Raw genomic sequence first — 15,138 nt, forward strand, 5'->3', positions numbered from 1 at the left:
GTAAAGCAGAGGGTGTGAATTGCCAGGCAAGGGAGGCATTTGCATGCACAATGGTGTGTGTGTTTGTGTGTATTCTATTACAGAGAGAGAGAGAGAGAGAGGGAGGGAGGGAGGGAGGGAGGGAGGGAGAGAGAGGACGTGGTGGCCCAGTGGCTAAGACGTTGAGCTTGTGGATCAGAAAGGTCGGCAGTTCAGCGGTTCGAATCCCTAGCGCCTTGTAATGGAGTGAGCTCCCGTTCCTTGTCCCAGCTTCTGCCAACCTAGCAGTTCGAAAGCACGTAAAAAATGCTAATAGAAAAATAGGAACTACCTTTGTTGGGAAGGTGTGTGTGTATATATGTATCTATGTATGTATGTATCTATGTATGTATGTGTATGTGTTACAACCCCTGGCATGCCCAAATATTTGGGCAGGGGTTGTAACACAAATACATACCTATTTCCCTGGCTCAGCTGATGAGGAGAGCCTGTGGCTTAGTGGCTAAGACATCTGCCTAATATGTAATACAGCCCAGGTTTGATTCCCAGTAAGGGTATGGCTAGCTGATGAGAGCTAAATAGCTTGAAATAGATCTATACTAGTCTCCCTTTATTTATTTATCAGCACAAATACAACATACACACACACACACACACACACACACACACACACCTATACATACACACATACATATACTAGAATAGAATAGAATTCTTTATTGGCCAAGTGTGATTGCACACACAAGGAATTTGTCTTTGGTGCAGATGCTCTCAGTGTACATATATAATTTATTCATGGACAAACTATCTCTCCTGTGTAGGAGTCGAAACTCCTTGATGCATTGTAATGTTTTGTTTAAAAAATTTAAACTCTTTTATAGGTTTAACTTTTTTTTTTACTGTCCTGCATGCTGCTTTTCATGACCTCATGAGATGGGCAGCCATATGAATTTGACAAATAATGTGTATTTATAAATAAACCTAGTAATACCTGCTCTTCTCCCAATATTTGTTTATTTTGGGTCTTTTATCATTTTAAAGCCATTATTAATACCATCAATTGTCTTGTAAATACTGTTTTTATCTTGATTGTATGTGCCCAAAGTGACTTATCTATTAAATAAGCATAGATAGAAAGATAGATATAGAGGTAGGTAGGTAGGTAGGTAGGTAGGTAGATAGGTAGATAGATAGATGATGATAGATAGATAGATAGATAGATAGATAGATAGATAGATAGATGATAGATAGAGATTGGGGGAGGGGAGAGAGAGGGGATGGAGAGAGGGAAAGAGAGAGAAAGAGAGAGGGGAGAGAGAGAAGGAGAGGGGGGAGAGAGAAAGATGCATTGTTAATGTACAAAATAATACTTTATGGATGGCTTTTAACCCCTTTAGTGCTAAAAGATCTAGCTGTGCTGAGGCAAATATCCATAGTTAATGAGCTGAAAGGCATAGACTGATGTCCATCCATCCTCTAAGAGTCCATTTCACCCAGAGTTTGACTATTACCTGAAGAAAGAAACTTTCGAAAATTAAATGTTTCCCAAATCGGGTACAGATGTTGGATCTGTTGTCTGGTGGTCTATTGCTTTGCTGGTGGAGAACCTCTCCCTCATAAAGGATTTCCAGAGAGCTCAAATCTGTGGCAGCCTTGTAGATATACTAGTTTTCTCTCATCAGAGTATCTGAGAGGAATCTGAACCTTCTCTTGAAGGTTAGAACCTACTTGTGATAAGCCATCACTTTGTAGAACTTGTTCCTGTCTGTCTTCGGTTTCCTATCGCAGTGAATCTTTTAAGAGAGCAATTTCGAAAGGGTTGAGGTATCTGCAGGGTTTCTTAACCTTGACCACTTGATGATGAGTGGACTTCAGCTTCAGGAATTTCCCACATCATCCCGTTCCCAAGGTTGAGAAATACTGACTTATTGCAACATAAATGTTTAAAAAAAATACTGTGATAATTTAAACCGCTAATTCATCTTGGCATTCATATCCAGGATGTGCTAATGTGTTAATATCCCAACAGATCAAAATATATCTGATCATTTTGAGGGGACGGACAGTGTCGGAAGTTGCCATTCTATGTATATTTTTATTTAGAATGCTATACTAGTTTTTAAAATTGAGGAGGTTTTTTTTTTGTCAAAATTGTTCCTGCAGTTCTTCTCTTTGCATGCTTATTTGAAGTTAAAAGGCCCATGTTGCAGGCAAGTCATTGACATAGTAATCTTCTTATAAAATAGATCTTGCACGTACGATTTTGGCAATATGTATAAGTATAATCTTTATTGTCATTGTACTTAAATACAACCAAATTGGTTATTGGAAAATGTACACAGATGATGTATGGCTGGTACATTCAGTCTGACGATCTTACTAAGAAAAAGATACCCAAAAGTACAATACAATACAAGACTTGAGGGGAATAAATAGGTTTCTTCTTCCGTCTTGCAATTGAAGAATTGGGGGGGGGGGGGGGACAAGTTTTCTGTTCCAATAGGGCATATTCTTAAAGTAACAGTATAGGTCAGGGGTGTCCAAACTTGGCAACTTTAAGATTTGTGGACTTCAACTCCCAGAATTCCCCAGCCAGCTCGGCTGGCTGGGGAATTCTGGGAGTTGAAGTCCACAAGTCTTAAAGTTGCCAAGTTTGGACACCCCTGGTATAGGTAGTTCTCGACTTACAACAGTTCATTTAATGACCATTCAAAGTTACAACAGCAGTGAAAAAAAGTGAGTTGTGACCGTTTTTCACACTTACAACCATTGCAATCACATGATCAAAATTCAGATGCTTAACAACTGGTTCATCCTTATGACCGTTGCTGTGTCCCAAAGTCATATGATCATGTGACCTTCTGACAATCAAAATCAATGGGGAAGCCAGATTCACTTAGCAACCGAGTTACTAACTTGTAATTGTAGTGATTCACTTAACAACTTTGGCAAGAAAGGTCGTAAAATGGTGGTGGGGGGAATTCACTTAGCAAATGTCTCACTTAACAACAGAAATTTTGTTCTCACTTGTGATCGTGATTTGAGGACTACCTGTATAGTGTACTTAAATGTCCGAGAGAAAGCTATTGTGTTAGAGTTTGTTTGTTTGTTTTATTGGATTTATATGCCGCCCTTCTCCCAAAGGACTCAGGACGGCGTACAACATTAAAAAATTATCACGAAAGTTTAAAAGTAGATACATATCAAAAAAACAAACCCAATTAATAGGACAATAACATTTAAAAATGAGATAAAATTAACATGCCAGGCCGGCTTGCTGGAAAAGCCAACTTTTTAGGGCGCGTCGGAAGGTAAAAGGCCCCCTGGTCACGGCCGTCAGGTGTTCTTCTAAACTAAGCCGCGTATCCAGGAGGACTCCCAGGTTGCGAGCCTTCTCTGAGGGGGCTAAAATTTCTCCCCCTATCGGCAAAGATGGAACAAGATGTACAAATCGGGATGACGGAAACCACAACCACTCAGCCTTGGAGGGATTGAGCCTGAGCCTGTTCCTCCCCATCCAGATCCGCACAGTTATGTTTTATTGTTTGTTTTTGTTTTGTTTACTTTATGTCTCATCACCTGAGGTTTTCTTTTAACTCAGGAGACTAACAGCTGAGCAGGTGCCTACTTAGAAAGCAGGTCTGGCTGGTTCAGTGGCACCTGGTCCCATTGAATGGTCATGGAGTCACCAGGTGCTGGGCTTGAGGGACCTTCATTTTTGTGTGCACCTGGGAGTAAGCCCCACTAGGCCAAGTAGCTTTAGTTCCAAATCAATACATAAAAGTCATTTGTTGATGTTGTTCTTACATTTTAATAATCTATTCAGGCTTTGTTATGGCTTTGAGAAGGGAAAACAAATATATGCTACCTTCACAGCAGTATGGCTGATTGAGTATTCGGGGACTAAAATAAACTCCCTTGTTCTCGAAAGGGCTCTTAGATTATTTGATAATGAAGTTAAAAAAAAACAATGATAGGAATGTTCAGTTAGAAAACAATGAGGGGAAATGAGAGATGAAACAAATGGGCAGGCGAAGAATTCAATTCCATCTCTGAAGATGTGAAAACTGGAGGAAGGCCGGTTCTTTGAGGGGGAAAACAGAACAAGAAAAGCTAGAGAAATAAAGGAAGAAGCAAATCTGAGAAAGCCCAAGTAATCCTTAATTCATGATTGGTCACTTAGCAACCATGCGAAGTTACAACAGATCCCTCCTCCCTCCAAAAGATATTTATGACCCCATTTCAAACTTACAGGTGCTGCAGTGCCCCAGCCATTCGTCCTTATGACTGACTACGAAGAAGCTGCAATAGACCCCTGCTTATCTCCCCCATATTCTCCACCCCAGGTCCCTGCAGGCCTGGGCCCTGCTTTCACCCCCCTCACCAGTTTTGCTTAACGACCCCACTGTGGGGTTCATTAAGCAAGGCATACATGTGGTTGCATCACTTAATAACTGTCACAACTTGTGACCACAATGAGCAGGCTCCATTAATACTCAAAGACTACTTGTACTGCAGGAATAGATAATTGATCGTCTGAGAGAAGTAGCGAGGACGAGTGTAGGCATCATGTAATGAGCAAAGCTGGAGTAGGGATTGCATTTTAGTTGTTGGGGATCGCCTATGATGCTCCTCCAGAGCTATTGGTGCTGGTATTTCTAGATCTGGCACCAGCTGCTTTTCCAGGTGATTTACTGATCCTGATCATATATATGCATATATATGGCCTTTATTGTCATTGTATAAAATAAATACAACAAAATTGGTTTGTTTGCAAAATGACATTATTACAAGCAATGTATTCTTGTCAGTTACGAAGAACACGAGCAGATGAAACTGAGCTGTTTTCTTTGTGAAAGAGAAATGACAGCATTATGGAAAATAGAAATTGATTGGGAAATCTTGCCTATTGCTTGCGCTTTAGATATGGCACGAAGCATGCAGGACTATTTTTATCTTAGACCTCATTCATCAATTCCCGTGCCTTGCTGCAATAGCTATTTTTCCTTGTTTTGCTGGACTATATTCAGTTGCTTATATTTTCTTCTATACGTTGAGGCAGGGTCTTAATTAGATTCCAGATTAGACCCTCCCCCCCCTCCCAAAATGAGCTGAACTGGACTTCTGCTTTTTCATTCGCAAAGGGGATGAACCCATTCTTTGTCATCCTTAGAGAGAGTCACATCTGTCTCAGTTCAGATGAGCCCCCCCCCCTCGTGTCCTTAGTTGCTCATGGTGCAATCGCTTCCTTTTCACTCCCCCTTCCTAGACGCAACTCGGGAGGCTGGGCTCCCGGATGTGGCCTGATGCTGATGTAACAGGCTGGGGGAGAAGAAAAAAAAAAGACCTGGAAAATGTGATTCACTTCTTAGGCGAATCCAAGGTTGTATATTCCATCTTGTCAATTAGGATAAGAAAGAAGACTGCAGATTGAACAAGTGGGAGGAGCTTCCTTTCTCCAAGGATAAAAGAACATATTTTCACCTTTCATTGGAAACTCATAGATTCAAGTGATATTTTTGGATCTGGCAATATAAAATTTCAGTTTAGCATACATGCTGGGTAGCAGCACAATAGTTTAGTTTGTGCCAGCATGTTATTAAATATACTACCTTATAAATTGCATAACTAATGCATGTTTTTGTGTTTTATTACTCATCTTTGTCATCTTGTCTTTAAGAAGCATCATCCAAAGGTTATTAAAATAAAGGTGTATTGCAATGTAAAGACAGGCGAATTGAACATGTCTTTGCGATAAACATGGTCTCCTTAAGCCAAGATAATATGGAGATGATCATATAATTTTCATAATGACCGTATGGATTTTTTTTTCTTGCCTCCTTCTGGGATTTCCCCCCACCCCCGGCTTTTGAGTGATCTATAGGATTTTGTGTGTGTGTGTGTGTGTGTCCTGTCCAGGTAACAACTAAACCTCACCGTTCTTAGCATTTAGGAGGGATTCATCAAGTTTGGTTCCATGTTGCTATCTAGTATGACATGAGCAGCCTGGTGGCCTAATGGGGAAGCGCTCGCCTCCCACTGGGAAGGTTGACAGCTCAATCCTAGGTAACTGCTGATGTTTCTTTCCTAAGGGGCAAAGAAGCTGCGACTTCCGTGTGGGGTCAGGAAGGGCATCCGGCCAGTAAATGCTCAGCTTCATCCAGTTGCCCGACTCTACCCTAAATTAAGAGATTACAGGGTTGTAAAGAAGGAGTTGCTGTCAAGTATGACAGGTCTCGGAACATAGGAATTAATTGCTTTTAAAAAATGCTGTCTTGTATTGTACTTATAGGAGTTGGTTCTCTGATAAAAATTGGAGCACCCAATATGTAAAGAAAGCCTTAGCTTTACAAGGTCCCTTCCAACTCTGTTAATCTGATTTTATCTGAGGAGAGGTGTGTTTACACTTCGGTACATCATAAGGCTATAAAGAAAAGGTTGAGAAAATCTCAATCCTAATATATACACATAGATACACCAGTTATACACTGAAAATAACTTACTTGCAAGAATTCTTGTGTCATTTACAGCTTTTATCTTTGCTAGCAATTCGGTTTTGATAATGTGTAAAATATGGACATAATACAGCAGCTAATTATGGAGGGAAACATTCTTTTTATAAAACATACAGGCTGTAAGCCTTCATTCTTCAAAAAAAAAACCACCCCACTGTTCTCTAAACCTTTTTCCAAAACATAATGTAGTTTATCTAGGATGTTGTTTCCTGTTTTGCTAGATTTTTATGTAAAATAAATTTCAGTATCAGATCCTGTAGGCAAGTTGAAGTAACAATGCCATTATCCTTCTCTTGTTGTTGAATAGCTGAGGTGATTTGCTTCTGGCTTGTTCTCAGTAGCCTTAACTGGTTTTGTAACAAGCTCGACTGTGAGTTGACAGATTACTCCTGTTTTTTCCTAGGACACGCTGAACCTGTTAATGGAAATATTCAAATGTTCTACGTTCAGGTCCTTTTGTTTCCTCTGTTGATTAATATTTTTTTCTGCTCTGTGTTTGACGGACAGAGGACTTTGCGCAACTGTTTTTCAGAAACATTTTTATGGAACAGCCTTCATCAGCAGGTAAATATTTGGTTGAGTTAGGGTTGCATTCGTGTTTAAGAAAGGATGGGAGCCTTTTCAACTCTGGGTCATTACTTTTTAGAAAGTATTGCAGGTGGAGGGACAGGCCAGAGGTTTGTATAGATGTTTTAAGTTTTGATTATTTGAGCTATAGTTTTACACTGCAAAAGGAGCATTAACATTCTAGCTTTGGTAAATAATAATGAAAGCATTAAAGCGATAACAAAACCATTAATCAACACAACTAAAACAGGAAAAAAACAAAGCCATAAACCTTTAGGTATATTTATGATAGCTATCAATTACTCTTACACATCAAAAGTGTGGGTTTTAGAGTGTTGTAAGCTGCAACTGAGCTCTTGAGAGAGAAAAAAAACTTAATCCAGCATGTTCTTAAAGAGGTGGATCTGTCTTCCGTCGCCATGCTCTCAATCCAAGTTTCCTCTGACTCTACTGCCATGGTTGAGTTACAGCACATCATGTCAAAAGTTCATTGGGGCTGCAACATGCTACCAGGCTGTGTGTGGCTTGTTTGGAACTGGGCTGTGGAAGCAGTCAGAGCATGTGTGTGGCACTCATGTAGAACCACTCCCCACCCCGGTCCTCAAAGCTGGAAATGTTTGAGAACTCTGCCTTGGGCCATGAGTTGTGAAAGGCCCAAGAATGCTGAAGCTGAGCTGAGGTACAGGTAGGACTTGAGTTACGATCACAATTGAGCCCAAAATTTATGTTACTAAGTGAAACATTTGTTAAGTGAGTTTTGTACTATTGAATGACTTTTCTTGCCACAGTTGTTAAGTGAATCATTGTGTTAAGTGCAACAAAGAGGATTAGGGGACTGGAGGCTAAAACATACAAAGAACAGTTGCAGGAACTGGGCAGGGCTAGTCTAGTGAAGAGAAGGACCAGGGGAGACAGGATAGCAGTCTCCCAATATTTGAGGGGCTGCCACAGAGAGGAGGGGGTCAAGCTATTTTCCAAGGCACCCGAAGGCCAAACAAGAAACAATGGATGGAAACTGACCAAGGAGAAATTCAACCTAGAAATTAGGAGAAGTTTTCTGACCACAAGGAACAATGGAACAGAAGTTGCCTTCAGAAGTTGTGGGTGATTCGTCATTGGAAGATTTCAAGAAGAGACTGGATAGTCAGAAATGGTGCAGGGTCTCCTTCCTGGGAGCGGGGTTGGACTAAATGACCTGCTTATTGTGCATCTGGCTTTCCCATTGACTTTTCTTGTCAGAAGTTTGCAAAAAGAGATCACATAACCCCAGGACATCGCAACTGTCATCAATATGAACCAGTTGACAAGTTTCTGAATTTTAATCACGTGGCCATGGCTGTGTGAAAAACACTTTTTTCAGTGCTATTGTAACTTTGAACGGTTACTAAATGAAGTGGTGTAAGCAGGGTGGATATAATCAATGGGGGTTTTTTTAATGAAAAAAATCAGATTTTTAAAAGTGAAATCAGATTTTTTTTTTACTTTCATCAAACTTATTTTAATAAAATGCTTTTGGAATAAAAATCTATCTAAAGATAATTTTCTATTTAATAATTTAGTTTATTCAGCATGAAATGGAGCTTAGTTACGTAGCATGAGGCTGTACATTCTGCAATATTTACATTTCTGGTGAACTCATTTAATGAATCCAAGCTCTGCAAGCTAACATGCCCTGCATTGATGCATACACACAATTTCACAGTAACAATGAGATAAATCACAGACAAAAAATAAAATTCAGGAATATTCCTTTATCCCCTTGTTTTGCGAATCTATGTTCATTACAAACTGTACGGTTGTTTGAAGAGAAATGCATCTGTACACCCAGGCTCTAAGTGTGAGGAGGAAGGGCAAGCAGTAAAAACGAAAGCGTAACATTCTGAGCAGCTTATAAGTATAAGATTAAAGAGCACCTGTCATTTCAGATCCATCATAACAGCACCTGTTAGGGGCATCCACTCACCTGCTATCTGCCACGTCTCTCACCTTGTTGTGTCACTGCCGCATCACCAGCTGTCCCATTAAAGTGAATGGGGTTGTCAGTGAGTCAACAGCGGGTCAGAAGAGGAACTTGTTGCTCTTTAAAAATAATGATTTAAATCGAGTTGATTTAAATCAAGCCTTTTTACCAGTGACTTCATTCGTGATTTCAATCGTGCTTTCAATCAACTTGACATAAATCAAATCTACCCTGGTTGTAAGTCGAGGGCTACCTGTACTCAAAGCTACTAAGGCCAGTTGTGTTTATACCAGTTTCTTCGGGGAAAATACGGAACCAGACTGGGAAAAGACTCTTTGTGCAGTTCCCACATCCAAACGTCACTTACAAATAAGATTTTAGCAGATTTGTAAATGGAGTTATTAAACCAATTTGAGCTAATTGTGTTACTGACTTACGGAACACAGATGTAATCTGTGTTTAAGTTATAATGAATTGGAGGCAACGTTCCAAACTGTGGTTATGCCAACTGAAGAACTATTGCAGGAATCTGTGGTTAAAAAAAAAACTCTTAAGAGAACAGTTATAAGGGAGGTCTTCCCCTTTTAAATGCATGTTAGTGTCTTTGCATGTGTTGCTCTGTTGATGTAATTCTACCTTTGCCTCCTTCACTGGTGACACACTGATGCATTGTTGCACTGTCACACTTGTTTTGGCAGCCTGGCTCCACCAATCGCCCTGCGGAGAGAACATCCTTCCCCCCAGGTTTGCCCCATGATGCAAGAAGCTTATGAAGTTGCTGGAATAAACTACTTGGTTGTCAGCTGTTAAGGAGATATCGTAGTTTTGTAATTATAGCGATAAACGAATTCATCTTTTTTTAAAATGAATCTTTCCCTCCATGATGATGATGTGTATTTCCAAATATGGGAAGGTTTTCATTGTGTATTACTGTAATTCCCTGAAAATAAGACAGGGTCTTATTTTCTTTTGACCTCCGAAATAAGCACTTGGCCTTATTTTCAGGGAGGTCTTTTTATTTTTGACGTGCAGGAGACGGCGAGCGTAGTCACCTCATGGCTGCTGCTGCATTGCAATATTTTCGGGGAGGGCTTATTTTAGCGCATGCACTCAAAAGATCGATTGGGCTTATTATCCGGGGAGGGCTTATTTTCAGGGAAACAGTAGTATACCAAACAAAACCCCCTTTTTTCTTATCAATTGCTTTTTATCTAATGACTGTCGTTGTTTTATTACATTTTGTAAATAATTATAGCATTATAATTGATAAACCCTTTTAGAAATATTTAAAAAGCCTCAGCGGGCCCTTGGTTTTTGCATCAGTTCCATCATACTACAGCGTTAAATTATAATAATAAAAAACCCTCATGTATCCATCATTTTAAATGGCAGTGGCAATGTTCTGTTATGAGCATTTATCCTAATTTTTAACATATCTGTACAGTTATTTTGGTAATAAGAGGAAAGACTCCTTCCTACAGCGTTCAAAGGTTGGTGTGACAGTTTCGCTTTCAAAGTATTCTTTTTTCTCATCTCCAAATGGATTCTTTATTCTTACTTCCTATATGGGACAAACATTTTGTATCTTCAAAGTAGCCAAAGAGAACAGAATGAAACTTGGAGGCTATTGATACAATTATAAAAACACAAGAGGCTAATTCTGAAAGAGAGAAAGGATGGCAACTTGATTTCTTTGAGGTTTTTTTTTTACTGCTATAATAAAGCAAAATGTTATAATGTGAACTGGAATGAACATAGATCAGTTTCTGGGAAAATCAGAGAAATAATATGCTGTTTTATTTAAAATGCGTCATGTGAGAAGAGTTGCCAGAGTTTCTCAGAAGAACTAAGGAATTAAACCCAAGGGCATGAAATTGTTGCGCAATCTTATTGAGTGGCAGAAACACCTTTCGGTGTACTATAAGGTGGTTTTAGTCATTCTCAGCAATATGAAACCAATCAGAACTGGAGGAAAAAATTTCTAACAGATTATTAGCATAGCAATTAAAGGTTAGTCAGATGTTGTGTTTGTGAACAGGTGGCCCTGGGGTAAAAGCAATACTCTAAAAACAAACAGTTTAAAAAGATCCCTTGCCACTGGTTTAAACCATATGAGAATTCTGATCAAATATTGCTTAGGACATGTTCATGTTATCTTGACTCTGCCTTTTAGGGAAGGCAAAGCATTCTGCCCTGAAAAAGAAATGCATCCTTCCTTTAGTTAAAGGATGCTTTTAACATACAAGCATATATTGCCTACCTAGTCTTAATCTCCTTTCAACTGTTACATCATTCTTATAGCAACATCTGTTACAGATTTTGCAGCCAGAATCACTGACATTGGTAGTTTTAAATTCAAATTTAAAGTTATTCTTTAAAAGCATTTCCTTCGTATTAATATTGATTTTCTCAACAGGTTAACAGTCCAATTTGCCTTTGAATATTTATTTGGAAGAAAAGCTCCCTGGGTGAAAAAACTATATATGATTGCCGTTTTAATTTGTGTGTATCGTACCATACACTATTAAATACCAGTGAGAAACTTTTCTTCTTTCACCCTAATAAGTATTGTTGAACTGCATTTTGAAACAAGTTGACACAAAGAGCTGGAAACTTCGCTCTGAAAACAAATACACTTTTGTGGGTCACAGTGTGCTTGTGAAGAGTGGGAGTTGATCTTTGCTTCATCCCTGCAAACTATACCGTTTGTGAACCATCCTATGTAATGAGTAACTAGTCTGTCTTGTTCCAAGGTTCAGCAGAAGTAGCTTGTTGGAAGGAAGGAGGAGTGAATGGGTCAAAAGTGGCTGTACTAGAGAAGGCACAAGGGGCAGGTGGGCGGCCCAATGGGAAATGTCTAACTGTGACCTAGAATCATAGAATCACAGGGCTGGAAGGGACCTTGAAGGTCTTCCAAAGTCCAATCCTTTGCCCCAGGCAGAAGACCTTCAAACTTGGCAATTTTAACACTTGTGGGCTTCAACTCCCAGAATTCTGGGAGTTGAAGTCCACAAGTCTTAAAGTTGCCAAGTTTGGGGACCCCTTCCTTATATCATCCTGGACAAATGGTTGTTCACTCTTTTTCTGAAAATCTCTATCCACAATTCGAAGGCAAGTTGTTCCATTGATTAACTCTTCTCACTGTCAGGAAATTTCTCCTTAGTTCCAGGTTGGCTCTCCCTTTGATGAGTTTCCACCTTTGCTTCACGTGTTGCTGCCCTCATGTGCTATGGAGAATAATTTGACCCCTTCTTACTTGCTTCTTAGCCCTCAAATATTGGAAGATGGCTAACATGTCACTCCTTAGCCTTTTCTTTGTTAAGCTAAACAGACCTAGTTCCCTTGAACTTTCATCATACGATTTAGCCTCCAGACCTTTTCTCATATCTTGTTCTTCCCAGTCATCTTCTAGAGTCTCAGCATCTTTTTTTTTATCTTGGTGACCAGGACTGGATACACAAGTGTGGCCTCACCAGTGCAGTATAGATCGGTACTATAACCAGTACCCAATGTAGCTTAGTGCTGAGAAAGAGAAGGAGAACATGCGGGATTTGGAGCTGAGAGCTGCTTTGTTGGGCTGGAGGAGAAGGAGCATCGAACTTGCCCTCTCTGGGTTTTGTTTTCTCCAAATCCAGCAACAACAGAAATGTTCTGGGTTTCTTCTGAACTATGGCGGGCCCAAAAATGGTTTGTGAAATTTCCTCTTGGTTTAAAGCAGAGCCTTTTTCTCTGTTCATGTGTATCTCTTCTCTTTAATTTGTTGATGTCAGTGTGTCAATGTGCCAATGTATGGGCTGGTTTTCACAACATTGGGGTGTTCAAGTTTGCATTAGCAACAGCACTTAGACCAGTGTTTCTCAAACTTGGCGACTTTAAGTCCTGTGGACTTCAACTCCCAGAATTCCCCAGCCAGCTATGCTGGCTGGGGGATTCTGGGAGTTGAAGTCCACAGGACTTAAAGTCGCCAAGTTTGAGAAACACTGACTTAGACTTATATACTGTTTTACAGTGCTTTCCAGCCCTCTCTAAGCAGTTTACAGAGTCAGCATATTGCCCCCAACAATCTGGGTCCTCATTTTACCCACCTCAGAAGGATGGAAGGCTGAGTCAACCTTGAGCCGGTGAGATTTGAACTGCTGAACTGCGGCTAGCAGTCAGTAGCTGAAGTAGCCTGCAGTAGTGCACTCTAACTACTGCGCCACCGAGGCATTGTGGGTGATTTGCCTTTCTCAGAGAATGATTTGCCCCACACAAAATCTTGGCCAGGAATTCCCAAATCCCCCAAACGTGAATGATTTTAATATTCACGCCATAAAGTTTATCAAACTTTTGTGCAGCCAAAAGAGGAACAATGAACAAGGCTGGTTTTCCTGGTACGACTTCTTTGCCTGCGGAAGTTTGATAAGGTTTTTAAAAAATGGTGACTCCCAGGGAGCCCTTCTTCCCATCTTTTCTCTCCCCCACCTCGAATAATTTTAATAAAAACAATTCCCATGTTTTGTCCTCCTTGGCTAGACGCTGGTGTCCTGTCCTCAAACATCTTTAGGCTCCTAGATTGGGAAAGGAAAGTTGGAAATTGATCAATGGCACTTCTTCATTTAGATCTTGTTCCATCCCCATGATATTTAAGAACTGCACCAATCTCTTAATTGAGTTGCTTAGTGTTGCTCTCTTTCAACTTATCCCTGTGCAAGATGCTTGATTGTGTGAACATCTGTGCGCTCGAGGAAAGGCAGGATAAGTTGTGTATTTTTTCCCCCTTATGTTCAGTTTTTTTCCCCTTTTATCTCAGGCTCTTTAACTTATTAATGCTAAATTTTCTGTTTTTAACTGTTGATTTTGGATTGATTCCACTCAATTGCAGTTGTAATTCTATTAAGAACAGACCTATTCCTAATTTATGATCATATGCCGTAGCAAACTTTGGACTACCTACTTTTTGGAGTATAAGATGCACTTTTTCTCCCCCTAAAAGAGGGTGGAAATGTTGGTGCGTCTTACATAACGAATTCAGCCATTTTTGGCTTCCAAAAACCTCACTCCGCACATCCTGTTTTTGTCAAAAAACAGGCTTGGGTTTTTTTGCAAAAATGGGGCGCGCAGAGGGTTTAGGAGGCCTACAGAGTGTTCCTAGGGGCTGGGGAGGGCAAAACCATGATGCATTGGGCGGAGGGGTGTTGGGAGGTGAAAAAAGGCCCGGGTTTGGCCGCTCAAACCCCCCAGGAGGGCCATTTTTGCTCTCCCCAGCCCCCAGGAGCACTCTGCAGGCCTCCCAAACCATCTGCACACCTCATTTTTGCAAAAAAAACAGGATATGCAGGGGGTTTGGGAGGCCTGCAGAGTGCTCCTGGGGGGCTGGATAGGGCAAAAACCTTTATCTCTTCGAAATCCTGGTGTGTCTTATACTCCGGTGCGTCTTATAGTCCGAAAAATACAGTAACGCGTCGCTCAATGCCAAAATCCAAGCCAGTCTTGACATGCAGGCGCTTTCAGCGTCTCATCCAAAGAGCCGAATGGGGGTTATTCAAATGGGGGTTCTGTGAAACCGCTGACTCCTTTCCCCTCCAAGAAGCAGGTTTTGAAACTCATCTCCGCTTTCAGGACGGTGGTGCCGTCTCACCTGATGTGGAAACCGCTTCAGAAAAAAAAAAGTGATCTGATCATTTTAAGGCCGCATAACTGGTTTTGCAGTTTGTATGTTCCCAGCATGCGTTTTTGACTGAAATGTGCAATTATGTGCCGCGCTGGGGGTGGGAGGGGAGGAGAGGGTGCAAATGCAGAGAGTGAATTGAGAAATGGTGGCGCAATCTGCATTAGATGGTTTTGTCAATTCACCCCTACGTTTCCCTAAGTTTCCAGCCAGATGCAGTTCTGTACTGTTAATGAGCAACAATATTGGGGAACCTCCGACGTGAGAAAATGTGGGTGGATATCTCTGGACGGAACAGAGACCTCAAGCTCCGCTCTCAGAAATTTTATTTTGTACTATTTCACATCATTTGATTATTTGACTGTGTATTAGCATAGCGTTTCCATCTGAGTAATTTGCTTACTCACTTCCTCAGCTTGAAAGGTTACAATAGGACATTGCTAAGACGCGAGCGTGCAGATGGAAGT

At 40.6% G+C, this 15,138-nt stretch overlaps 1 protein-coding gene across 2 annotated transcripts in view; it reads left to right on the forward strand.

Annotated features, from left to right (window-relative positions):
* ACSL4 (acyl-CoA synthetase long chain family member 4) overlaps positions 1–15,138 on the forward strand; it is a 50,946-nt gene that overhangs the window by 712 nt on the left and 35,096 nt on the right. The window lies entirely within an intron of this gene.

This window comes from Natrix helvetica (genome assembly GCF_964273705.1).
Source record: "Natrix helvetica genome assembly, chromosome: 11".
NCBI classification, from domain to species: Eukaryota; Metazoa; Chordata; class Lepidosauria; order Squamata; family Natricidae; genus Natrix; species Natrix helvetica.